The 13788-nt window shown below is 31.5% G+C and overlaps 1 non-coding gene across 1 annotated transcript; it reads left to right on the forward strand.

The window, feature by feature from the left end:
* The first annotated feature begins 4521 nt into the window (after positions 1-4521).
* Positions 4522-4628, forward strand: LOC139865082 (small nucleolar RNA R71). Its single transcript, XR_011764611.1, has one exon. It is a non-coding gene; the product is annotated as a small nucleolar RNA R71 (small nucleolar RNA).
* The last annotated feature ends 9160 nt before the right edge of the window (positions 4629-13788 follow it).

Consider the following 13788-nt stretch of genomic DNA (forward strand, 5'->3'; position numbering starts at 1 on the left):
CATTTCTTCGTTCTTTCTTTATAGATTAATGAATTTTCGTATGCTTCATGTCTTAATTCTTCTAATTCATTTAGTTGACTTAATCGTAGACGTCCAGCTTCATGTAAATCAAGATTACATGTCTTCAAAGCCCAAAATTCTCTGTGTTCAATTTCTACTGGAAGATGACATGCTTTTCCGTAAACGAGTCTAAAAGGTGTGGTTCTAATTGGATTTTTGTAGGCTGTTCTAAAAGCCCAGAGTGCATCCTCCAATTTAATGGACCATTCCTTCGGATTTGATCCTACGGTTTTCTCTAGAATACGTTTTAAAGCTCGGTTGGTATTTTCAACTTGTCCACTTGTTTGTGGATGATATGCGGTGGAGATTTTATGAGTTACTCCATATCTTTTAAGAACTTTCTCAAGTTGATTATTACAGAAATGAGTTCTCCGATCACTTATTAAAGCTTTCGGTGTTCCAAACCTTGCAAAAAGACGTTTTAAAAAGTTGACTACAACTCGTGCATCGTTAGTTGGGAGAGCTTGTACTTCCGCCCATTTAGATACATAATCAATGGCTACGAGAATATAGAGATTATTATGAGATTTTGGAAATGGACCCATAAATTCAATACCCCAAATGTCAAATACTTCACATACTTGTATGACATTTTGTGGCATTTCATCACGTTGACTTATTTTTCCGGCCCTTTGACAAGCATCACAGGATTTGCAAAGAAGGTGTGCGTCTTTGTAAATTGTAGGCCAATAGAATCCAGCATCGTAAACTTTTCTTGCTGTTAGTTGAGGCCCATAATGCCCTCCTGTTGGTCCTGTATGACAATGGTTTAAAATTTTACTAGTTTCGTCTTCGAATACACATCGGCATATTATTCCATCGGGACAACTTTTAAACAGATGTGGATCTTCCCAAAAATAGTGTTTTATATCACTAAAGAATTTCTTTCGTTTTTGGTACGATAATCCTTTTTCAAGGAATCCACAAACTAAGTAGTTTGCATAGTCTGCAAACCATGAAATTTCATTATAATCTATCTTTAATAGATATTTATCAGGAAAGTTGTCTTGTATGGCCGATTCATTTAGAACTTCTAATTCGGGATTTTCAAGACGAGAAAGATGATCAGCGGCGAGATTTTCTGCTCCTCTTTTATCTCGGATTTCAATATCAAACTCTTGTAAGAGTAAGATCCAACGGATTAATCTTGGTTTAGCATCTTATTTCGAAAATAGGTATCTAAGAGCAGAATGGTCGGTATAGACCACTGTTTTTGCTAGAACGAGATATGATCGAAATTTTTCAAAAGCAAAGACAATAGCAAGGAGTTCTTTTTCAGTAGTTGTATAATTTTTTTGTGCTCCTTGTAACGTCTTACTAGCATAATATATAGGTTGAAATCGTTTTTCAATCCTTTGTCCTAAAACGGCTCCTATTGCAAAATCACTTGCATCGCACATTAGTTCAAATGGTAGATTCTAATTCGGTGTTATCATGATCGGCGCATTAGTGAGTTTCTCTTTAAGAATATTAAAAGATTTGATACATTCATCTGAAAAGATGAATGGAGCATCCTTTTCTAAGAGTTTATTCATAGGAGTGGCAATTTTAGAAAAATCTTTTATGAAATGTCGGTAAAAACCGGCATGCCCTAGAAAACTCCTAACTCCTCTAACATTGGTGGGATGTGGAAGTTTAGCAATTACATCTACTTTAGCTCTATCCACTTCAATTCCTTCCTTCGAAATTTTATGTCCAAGAACGATGCCTTCTTTAACCATGAAATGGCATTTCTCCCAATTAAGTACTAGATTTGATTGTTCGCATCTAATAAGCATTCGTTCAAGATTAGCTAGACATGATTCAAATGTATCACCGAAGACTGAAAAGTCATCCATGAAAACTTCCATGCATTCTTCTATCATGTCGTGAAAAATCGCCATCATGCACCTTTGAAAGGTTGCAGGGGTGTTGCAAAGTCCAAATGGCATGCGTTTGTAAGCAAAAGTACCATAAGGGCACGTGAATGTGGTTTTCTCTTGATCTTCGGGTGCTATTGGAATTTGAAAATATCCGGAAAATCCATCTAGAAAACAATAGTAACTATTTCCGGCTAATCTTTCCAACATTTGATCAATGAAAGGTAAGGGAAAGTGATCTTTTCTGGTGGCGTCATTTAATTTTCTATAATCAATACACACACGCCATCCTGTTACAGTCCTAGTAGGAATAAGCTCATTTTTCTCATTTGTAATGACAGTCATGCCACCCTTCTTAGGCACGCATTGAACTGGGCTTACCCATGGACTATCAGAAATTGGATAAATTAGACCTGCGTCTAGCAGTTTAATAATTTCTTTTTTAACTACATCTTGCATATTAGGATTTAGTCTTCGTTGGCGTTGCACATACGTTTTATGACCTTCTTCCATAAGGATTTTATGTGTGCAATACGAAGGACTTATTCCTTTAATATCATGAATCTTCCATGCAATGTCTGGTTTATGAGCTTTCAACACAGAAATGAGTTGTGATTTCTCATTTTCAGTAAGAAAAGACGATATTATTACAGGTAATTCAGATTCACCATGTAAATAAGCGTATTCCAAATGGTTTGGAAGTGGCTTTAACTCTAATTTCGGTGGTTCTTCTATCGATAATTTATATCGATATCTGTCTTCTTCTTTTAGCATTTGAATTTCTTCTGTTGTTGGTTCATATCCATTAGCTATAAGTGTAGCTAACATTTCAGCTTCATCAATTGGTTCATTACCTTCTCCTAAAGAACATTCTCCTGTTCCTTGTAATTCTGGAAATTCTTCTAATAATTCTGCATGTGCATCTATAGTTTGAATATAATAACATGTATCATCTGTAGATTGTGGTTGTTGCATTGCTCTATCAACTGAAAAGGTAACACTCTCATCCTCTATACTTAGGGTCAATTTCTTACCGAACACGTCTATCATTGCTTTAGCCGTGTTTAAGAATGGTCTTCCTAATATGAGAGGAACTTGAGAATCTTCTTCCATGTCCAGAACAACAAAATCTACTGGAAATACTAAAGTACCAACTTTAACTAGCATGTTCTCCATTATCCCTCTAGGATATTTTATTGATCGATCGGCTAGTTGTATACTTATTCTTGTTGGTTTCAATTCTCCAAGGTCTAGTTTAGAGTATAGTGAATACGGCATTAAATTTATACTAGCACCTAAGTCTGCCAATGCTTCTATTGAACTAAGACTACCCAGAAAACATGGAATTGTGAAACTTCCTGGATCAGATAGTTTTTCTGGTATCTTATTCAACAGCACTGCTGAACAATTAGCATTCATAGTAACAGTCGAGAGTTCTTCCATTTTCTTTCTATTTGAGATTAGATCTTTCAAGAATTTAGCATATCTAGGCATTCCTGAAATCACATCAATGAAAGGAAGATTTACATTTATCTGTTTAAACATATCCAAGAATTTGGATTGCTCGGCTTCAAGTTTCTCTTTCTTCATTTTACTCGGGTAAGGAAGTGGTGGTTGGTATGGTTTAACATAAGGTTTATCCTTAACTGTGTTATCTTCATTAACCTTTTCAACTACCGGTTCTTTTTCCTTATCTTGATCAGGTTGTGGTTCTTGTGGAGTAAGAATAGCTTCATCAGAAGTTACAGGTATTTCAGGTGGTTTAAGTGTTGTACCACTTCTTGTGGTAATGGCTTTAGCTGTTTCATTTTGGGGGTTAGCATTTGTATCACTAGGTAAACTTCCCGGTTTTCTTTCACCTATTAACCTTGCTAGGTTACTTACTTCTTGTTCCAGATTTTGAATAGAAGCTTGTTGATTTCTAAATGCTTGAGCATTTTGTTCATTAGTTTGTTTCTGAGATGTGAAAAACTGCGTTTGAGTTTCAACTAGCTTCGTCATCATATCTTCTAAATTCGGCTTTTTATCATCGGTTTGTTGTGGTGGTTTGTTTTGAAAATTAGGTCTTTGCTGATTGTAATTATTGTTAGATACTTGTTGATTGCTAGGACCTTGTTGGTTGTTGTATGGAATATTTCTGTTATAATTCTGGTTTTGATTGTAGATTGGTCTTGGCGGTTGATAATTATTTTGATAATTATTTTCAGGTCTTTGGTTTAGATATGAAACATTCTCTCTTTGTTCCATTGTTAATTCAATACTGAGACAATCTTTTGTCAAATGTGGTCCTTCACACTGCTCACAACTAATTCGTATTGAGTGAATATCTTTAGTCATCTTTTCCATTCGTCTCTCCACAGCATCTATCTTTGCGGAAATGGAATCTAAGTCATGGCTAGAATCGGCTCTAGCTGCTTTAGATGATCTAACGATATCTTTTTCTTGGTGCCACTCATGTGAGTGGGAAGCAGTGTTATCAATAATTTTGTAAGCATCAGTTTCGGTTTTCTTCATAATAGAACCACCAGCTGCTATATCTATGTCTTTTCTTGTAGTGATGTCGCATCCTTGGTAGAATATTTGTACTATTTGACAGGTGTCTAAACCATGTTGCGGACATCCTCTTAATAACTTTCCAAATCTTGTCCATGCCTCATATAGAGTTTCATTTGGCTTCTGTGTGAACGTAATAATTTCTCCTTGAAGTCTTACGGCTTTAGATGCCGGAAAGAATTGTTTAAGAAATTTTTCAACTAAAACGTCCCATGTATCAATCGCCCCTTCAGGTAACGATTCCAACCAATCTTTGGCTTCTCCCTTTAAAGTTCAGGGAAATAACATGAGATATATCTGTTCATCCTCAACTTCTCGGATTTTAAATAGTGTGTAGATCCTATTAAAGGTATGAAGATGTTCATTTGGATCTTCCTTCGGCGCACCACTAAATTGGCATTGATTAGTCACCATGTGTAGAATTTGTCCTTTGATTTCATAATCTGGCGCATTAATTTCTGGATGAGTAATTGTGTGACCTTGGCCAGTGCGTTTAGCTCTCATTCGGTCTTCCATACTTAAAGGTTCCAGATTCTCCATAATTGAATTTGTTGAATCGGAATCACTAGATGATTCTGATTTAATGGTTCGTTCCTCAATAATCTCTGTTTGAATGATTGGTGGTTCCGGAGGAAAATTTAATGGTTCAGGATCTATGAATCGTCCCTGAATATTCTCCGGATTCTCAATTGTGAGGTCGGGTTCAAAAAATGGATTATTGGAAATTTGAACTGGAGTACTTGGTCGACTGGATGACGATTCTAAAGAAAAATCAACGGCAGTAATATTTGCTAAATGTCTTGATCTAGTTACAGGTGGTGAACGTACAAAAGGTGGTGAACGTCTTGCTCGGTGCATTCACTGAATATCCTATTAGTTTTTAAAAGGAAAGAAAAATTATATAAGTTATCCAATCAATAGACTTTTCTGATTTTGCCCACGTTTCGAATAGCCAAAAGATGCAGCAGAGGGGCAGGATTCGTTTGGTTTCAATATAATTGAGGACTGTTTGGCTCCAATAACCCGGTCCACGTACAAATCCAACTATTACTACGAACCAGAAAATTTTGATGTCTATCAATTTAACCACTTAAAATAAATTTTCGTAATTTTAAGAAATTTAGATAAGAAGTAGAATAAAAAATCTATGTCCTAAAAACTAGAATGACGAGAAATAAGAAAGAAAAAGAGCGTGTCGGAAAAAGATCGAAAAATAAAAATAAGAAAGAAAAAGAGTGACTTATAGAACTTAAAAACACTAGACTAACCCAACCTTATTACTACCACTAACTTAAAATTATAATCGCAAATTGAGATTACTAATTGGAATGATAATTGATACATAGTAAAAGGTGTCTAAAAATATTAAAGCTTACAAGAAAAACTATATCCCAAATGGCAATAACTTAAAAAGAAACTAAAACTTAAAAAGGCGTCGCAAAATTCTAAAGTACCTAAATCTTAGTCTAAAGAAAAAGCATTTAAGGGATTTTACGGCAAAGCCTAAAAATCTAGAAGTAAAAAATAACTATGGCAAAAATTATATCTTAAAACTAAATATGAGCGAAAAATATAAAAGTTACGCTAAAACAATTAAAAAGGGACAAAATATAAAAATATACAAAAAGTTGTAAAAATTACAATTTTTATAAAAATATTATTTTTATATTATTTATTTTATAAAACTATTAATTTATTTAAAACTAATTAAAATTTAAAATACAATTTAATTTAAAAACTTAAACTAATTATAATAATAATTAAACTAATTAGGGTTTATTAATAATAATAATAATAAAATCCGTAATTAATGCGAAATTAGGGTTCTGTCACGTGTGTCAGGGAGGCTCCGCGAGTTGCGGTATTTGAAGCTGCAAACTCCGCGAGTCGCGGGGTTCTAAAATTCAACTCAGGCACAGTTTTTTAATTCGACGTTTTTTAATTTGACGTATTTAATAGTTTAAATAAAATTATGTAATATATTTATATAAATTAAATAAAACTTATATTTTTATAAAATAAAGATAAAGAAACTTTTATATAACTTACAAACTCTTAAAAATATTTATATTTTTGTTTTTCTTTTTATATTTTTGAATATTTAAAACGTATTTTTACAAAAGTGAATTGTAATAAAAGTAAACTAAAATTTTTTTTTTTTTTAAATTTAGCGTTACGCTTTCGGCTTTTAAGCTAGATTGTCCCCGGCAGCGGCGTCAAAAATAACTTGATGTTATGCGAGGTGTATATAAAATAGCTTTTAAATTTTAGCAGGAAATACTATTAAATACGATACAATTTTACACAAGATATTTATTTATTTATAGAATGGATATACTTAAACCTTGCTACAACACTTATAGGCAGTGTACCTAATCGTACAGTAGTGTAGTTTTTAGTAAGTCCGGTTCGTTCCACAGGGAAAATCTTTAAACAAAGCTTAACGCTATATTAGTTTACTTTTATAAAAATACAAATATATATATATATAAGTAATATTATTATTATAAAGGGGGGTTTTTACCGTTTAATGACCGGTTTGTCGATTTTAAAACTTTAGTCGCAGTTAAAACCAAATGTAAAATATAAATAAAAGACTTATTTTAAAGCGTAAAGTAAATAACGATAATGAAATTGCGAATAATAAAAGTGCGATAAAATAAACTTGCGATAATTAAAAAGTACGATAATTAAAAGTGCAATTAAATACAATATCAATAAAAATGCGATAATTAGAAGTGCAATTAAATATAAAATAAAGGAAATTAAATATGAAATAAAAGAATTATGCTTATTTAAACTTCCGTATTCATGATGTTTGACGTGTTGATTTTAGTTTTATGCCCATGGGTTAATTGTTCTTTGTCCTGGATTATTTAATATGTCCATACGGATTTGTCCATAATAGTCCATCAGTCATAACTATAAAGAGCGAAAGCCTTCGTCAAAATATTCTTATTCCCGAAGTCAAATATTCCAACTAATTGGGGATTCGAACTGTAACAAGGTTTTAATACTTTGTTTAATGAATACACCAGGTTATCGACTGCGTGTAAACCAAGGTTTTACTACTTTGTTAACAATTACATCAATTACCCTTGAATGTAATTCACCCCTGTTTCAACAAGTCTATTAACTATTAATCCAGTTCCGTGTCCGGTAAAATAAATAATTATTGGTATTTATAGATATCTCGCCCACCGTACCCAGTCAAGCGTATGTGGTTATATAAAAATACGTCGAATTATAAGTTTGTATATTAAATTAACAAGGTATTGTTTAGTTAATATAAAACCCATTAATAGCCCATAGTCTAATTTCCACAAGTGTCGTTCTTTTATCCAAACTCCAATTATGGTACAAGGCCCAATTACCCAATTTTAGTAATTAGCCCAACATCATGATTACTTCGGATTAAATAAGCATAATAATAACTTAGCTACGAGACATTAAATTAAAAAGGTTGAACATAACTTACAATGATTAAAAATAGCGTAGCGTTACAATGACAGAATTTCGACTTACACCCTTACAACATACCCTTATTATTAGAATTATAATTAAAATTAAAATTAAAATATAAATATAAATATATTTACGTATACATATATAGAGAGAGATTGAATTATATATTTTTTTTGCGATCAAACTGCGTTTGCTTTTATAGGGAATTGAGTCCAGGTGAGCTCCGCGACTCGCGCCCTTTTTGCTCTTCAAACTCCGCGAGTCGCGGAGTTTGTAATTACAGCTCATTCCATTTTGGCTCTTTGTTTACCGACGGTTTATTATATAAATATAATATATATATATATATAATTTATATAATTAATTATATATTATATTATATTTATATACATAGTTAACTTGTAATTTTTAGTCCGTTGCGTCGAGCGTTGAGAGTTGACTCTGGTCCCGGTTCCGGATTTTCGAACGTCCTTGCGTACAATTTAATATCTTGTACTTTGCGTTTTGAATCTTGTACTCTTGTAATTTCGAGACGTTTCTTATCAATAATTGGAACCTCTTTGATTGTATTTTGTACTTTTGAGCTTTTTGGTCGTTTGCGTCTTCAATTCGTCGAATCTGTCTTTTGTCTTCACCTTTTAATATTTAAACGAATATCACTTGTAAATAGAACAATTGCAACTAAAAGCTTGTCTTTCTTGGGGAATAATGCTATGAAATATATGTTTGTTTTTAGCATTATCAGACTTTTCCTGCAATAATTCCTTCAAACTGCCACCCAACTCCTCTTCAACTTGATTATCATCTTGTGTATTTTCCTCGTCTTCAACAACCTCTCCTTGAAAGTAAGAGGAACTCTGGATCCACCATTGACAACCTCTCTTTGTCTCAGATGGGTGCAGGGAACGAAAAGGTCTTTTTTTCTTCGGACAATCATCCTGAAATGAAATTATATTAGCAAAAAAAAAAAAGGATGCAAGGACGCAAAAGTCATTTTGCGTCTAGACGCAAGAACGCAAAGAGCATCTTGCGAATAGAAGCAAGGACGCATGAGTAAAATTGCGACACACGCAAGGACGCAAGCATGATTCTTGCTCCTGTAACAAGTATAACTCAGGGACCACACGCAAGGACGCAAGGACATCCTTGTGACATACGCAAGGACGCAAGGTGTATCTTGTATCCTCTTGCGATACACAAAACTGCTCTGTTCAAACAGAAACTGCTGTATATACACTATATAAAAAGCTCTTGGAGATATTAACTAACCATTATATGTAAAAGTTTTAGGTAGTCAGACACTGTAAAGGTTTCAGCAGATGAACGCTTCCAAAATAATGCTCTTGGTACTCCATGAAAGGACCCGTCCTAATCCATCCGGACGAAGTCCGTATCGATCATAAACGATTCACAATAGTTGATTTCATCGCGACGTACTTGACCTCTATATGATACATTTTACAAACATTGCATTCGTTTTTGAAAAGACAATATTTCATTACATCAAAAGTTGACGGCATGCATACCATTTCATAATATATCTAACTATAATTGACTTAATATTAATCTTGATGAACTCAACGACTCGAATGCAACGTCTTTTGAAATATGTCATGAATGACTCCAAGTAATATCCCTAAAATGAGCAAATGCACAGCGGAAGATTTCTTTCGTACCTGAGAATAAACATGCTTTAAAGTGTCAACCAAAAGGTTGGTGAGTTCATTAGTTTAACATAAATAACCATTATCATCATTTTAATAGACCACAAGATTTCCATATTCAGTTCTCATAAATATACGTCCCATGCATAGAGACAAAATATCATTCATATGGATTGAACAACTGGTAATCGACATTCACAATATGCATATAAGAATATCCCCATCATTCCGGGATCCTCCTTAGGACATGATATAAATTTCGAAGTACTAAAGCATCCGGTACATTGGATGGGGCTTGTTGGGCCCGATAGATCTATCTTTAGAGTTCGCGTCAATTAGGGTGTCTGTTCCCTAATTCTTAGATTACCAGACTTAATAAAAAGGGGCATATTCGATTTCGATCATTCAACCATATAATGTAGTTTTGATTACTTGTGTATATTTCGTAAAAATATTTATAAAAATTGTGCATGTATTCTCAGCCCAAAAATATAAAGGGTAAAAAGGTAAATGAAACTCACCCAATGTATTTTGTAGTAAAAATACATATGACAATATTGAACAATGCAGGGTTGGCCTCGAATTCACGAACCTATAACATTTGTATATATATTAACACTTATACTCGTAATCGAACAAGTTATATATTAATATATATTATTTCAATTGCTTATATTTTTAGATATACCTTTATATATATGTGTTATATAAGTACTTTAATAATAATGTTACTAGTAACACTAAAAATGATAGTAATGATAAAAATGTTAATAATAGTATTACTGTTAAAAATTTTAATAATTATAATAATTATAATATTCATAAAATTAATAATAATAGTCATATTTATAAATAATATTAGTAAAGGTAAAAATGATAAAAAAAATAATGATAATTCTAATAATAATACTAATGATAGTTTTAAATGATAATTGTATTAGTCATGATAATAATATTACTTATACATATAGCAATAATAATGTTAATGGTAATAATAATACATATCTTTAGTAATAATAACGATAATAATAATAATAATAATAATAATAATAATAATAATAATAATAATAATAATAATAATAATAATAATAATAATAATAATAATAATAATAATAACAATAATGAAAATGATAATAATAATAACTACCTATATAGAAAAAGCTCCAAAAAGAATAACTGGCCATGCCTAGATTCAAACCCAAGACCTCTCGTTAATCGCAACCACTCTCTACCCTTCTTCCAGTTTTGTATTTCTGATTAAACTTCCCCACTAATTTTATCTAACCCGAAATCCTACTCTTATTGTAACAGGCCCAAGTACTAGATTTAAATAAAAAGATGCTGGAGGTAGGGATTGAACCCACGACCCTCCATTCCTCACTCACTCTAGCAAACCATTCATCCATTCTTGTTTATTTGACATAAACTGTAACCTATTTTTATATAACCCGTATTATTTGATGTCTTCAATACCCAATTAACATATTCGATAATATGCAAATAACGAATGATACAGATTCGATTTATTCTCCTCCTCATCGTATCATTGTTATCATTATATCATCCTCACACCATCATCGTTGTTTTAAAGACAAAAAGAGTAGAACCCGTCGTACCACTCATCATCTTCATCATTCACGTGTATCTTTATTAACGTAACCATCACCATGTAATATATTATCATCATAATCATATCTATCGTCATCTTCCTCAATTGTGATCAACATACTTTCGTAATCATCATTATCGTATTACAACATAGAACCGTAACAGTGGGATTAAGGTGTTAGATGGGTTATGTTTTTGAAGGACCCGTTTACATTTCAAAGCCCACTTGAATATTCGTGGGCTGCTGTTACTCAAAACCCAAATTGAAAAGGAGTTCCAAGTTAATAAGTATCAAGTGGGAAGGGTTTGGCAAATGAAATCTTGGAACGACAGAAGAGATAGAACCGAAACAAGATAATATGGTTCATCAGTACCCATTTTCTTATTTCTTGCTGTAAAGTCATAATCACCGTCAACTTTATTTAGTGTCTTTTTATTAAATCGATGTGGGGTACAAAGACTTAGTAAATGTCGGCCAATATGTATTAGATTGTCCCACCCATATTCGCTATATGTGATAAGTGTTATAAGATTCCATTCAATCAATTTGACAAAACTTTAAATTATCAAAATGCAAACGTTTTCATCATTCAAATATGTTGAACAGATGTAGTAACCGAAGAAAATGAGTTCGAGGTAGCGGTATCAGTAGGAATGAAGAATAAGAAAAATATATTGCAGCAAGAATAGTGGAAATTTGCAGTTGGTGATGGTGTGTTCACAGGTTCACGAACAAGAAAACATAAATGATAATAATTGCATTTTTAACGGTTTAAAGAGTTGGTGAAGTGGTTGTGAATCATGATTGTTTGATGAATATAGTCGTCGAGAAGAAGTAAGAGTAAGTTTAAATTACGTACTTGTGTTAGTTGTTGAAAGGTCACACAACCTAAGGCAACTTGCTTTGTGATTTTTGTTGCTGCCACGCCATGAAAGAAAGAAACAAGCAAGCAGTTTGTTCGTAATTGTAATAGAAATCTAGCAGTTTTATTTGGTGGTTATGTTGTGTTCTTGAATGGTTGAAGTTATGTTTGTGTGGTGTGGATAGGTGATAATCAAGTGAGTTTTGATTTTGCTAGTTTCTCTTTTTCATCCTCATCTGCAGTGAGTACTAGTATTGTATATAGATAGTAAGTATATAATTGAGCTAATAAAGATGATTTGATCATTTGTTGGCATTGAGAAAATTATTCCATCGAGTACAAGTTTTAAAGACAAGAAGGACGGTTTTTAATTAAAATAAAAAGATATCTGATGTCGATGCCAAACTGAATCGATACCTTAACTGTTTAACATGTCATAATTTTTGTATTTTAACTGAATTATAATTCCTGATGTTGATCTTACAGATCGTGCAGGCTTTACAGGTTATATATATATATATATATATATATATATATATATATATATATATATATATATATATATATATATATATATATATATATATATATATATATATATATATATATATATATATATATATATATATATATATATATAAATTAATAATTATTAATAAAATTAACGAATAATAATAATACAGTTAATAGTATTATAAATAACAAAAATACTATAAATAATAAAAGAAATAATAATAATAATGTTAATAATAAAGGTAACAATAATAATAATAATAATAATAATCATTAAAAATAATACTAATTATGTTAATATATATTAATGATAATGATAAAATTAATAATCATATTTATATATATCAAATTTTATATCTTTATGTTACCTATATTGGTATTACAAATATAAATGTTAATATTAATATTGAAAGTGATAAAAATATTACTATAGTGACTATATTTTAATTTATAAATAAATTTAATATCTTTGTAATATAATATATTGTATAATAACATATACTGAATATTTAATATTTATATTATATATATATATATATATATATATATATATATATATATCAATTTGCATATAATTTGCTCGTGAATCATCGAGGACAGTCAAAGGGTAATTGGTTACATGTATATAGTTCTAAAACTTTTGAGACTCAACATTATAGACTTTGCTTATCGTATCGAAATCATATAAAGGTAAAGTTTAAATTTGGTCGGAAATTCCCGGGTCATCACAGTACCTACCCGTTAAAGAAATTTCGTCCCAAAATTTGAGTGAGGTCGTCATGGCTAACAATAAATATGTTTTCCTGACTGATATGAGTTGATAAATAGAGTTTTATCATTATTGAATAATTTGGATAAAACGATTCGATTACTCGAAGCGTACGAGTGAAGCTATCACAAGAGATGGAGAAAAGGTAATAGATATTCGTCTTTACTTTTGATGTAGTCATGGTTGAATTTAGAAGATATGGTGCGTCATAGCTTTTGACGTAGAGGGTTGAATTCTGGAATTCAAGGGATTTAAAGAAAATTTTCGAAATCTAAAAGATTTAATCCTTCGGGATTTATGGAAATTAAGATCTCTATAATTAAATACAATGATCTGCCTCGATTACTTTGTCTGATATTTCCACTATAAATTAAACTCTTCCGTTCCATTATCCTCACCATTCCTATACTTTCTTTCTTAGTTCATATATCTAA

This window comes from Rutidosis leptorrhynchoides, chromosome 8 (assembly GCF_046630445.1).
Source record: "Rutidosis leptorrhynchoides isolate AG116_Rl617_1_P2 chromosome 8, CSIRO_AGI_Rlap_v1, whole genome shotgun sequence".
Taxonomy (NCBI): domain Eukaryota; kingdom Viridiplantae; phylum Streptophyta; class Magnoliopsida; order Asterales; family Asteraceae; genus Rutidosis; species Rutidosis leptorrhynchoides.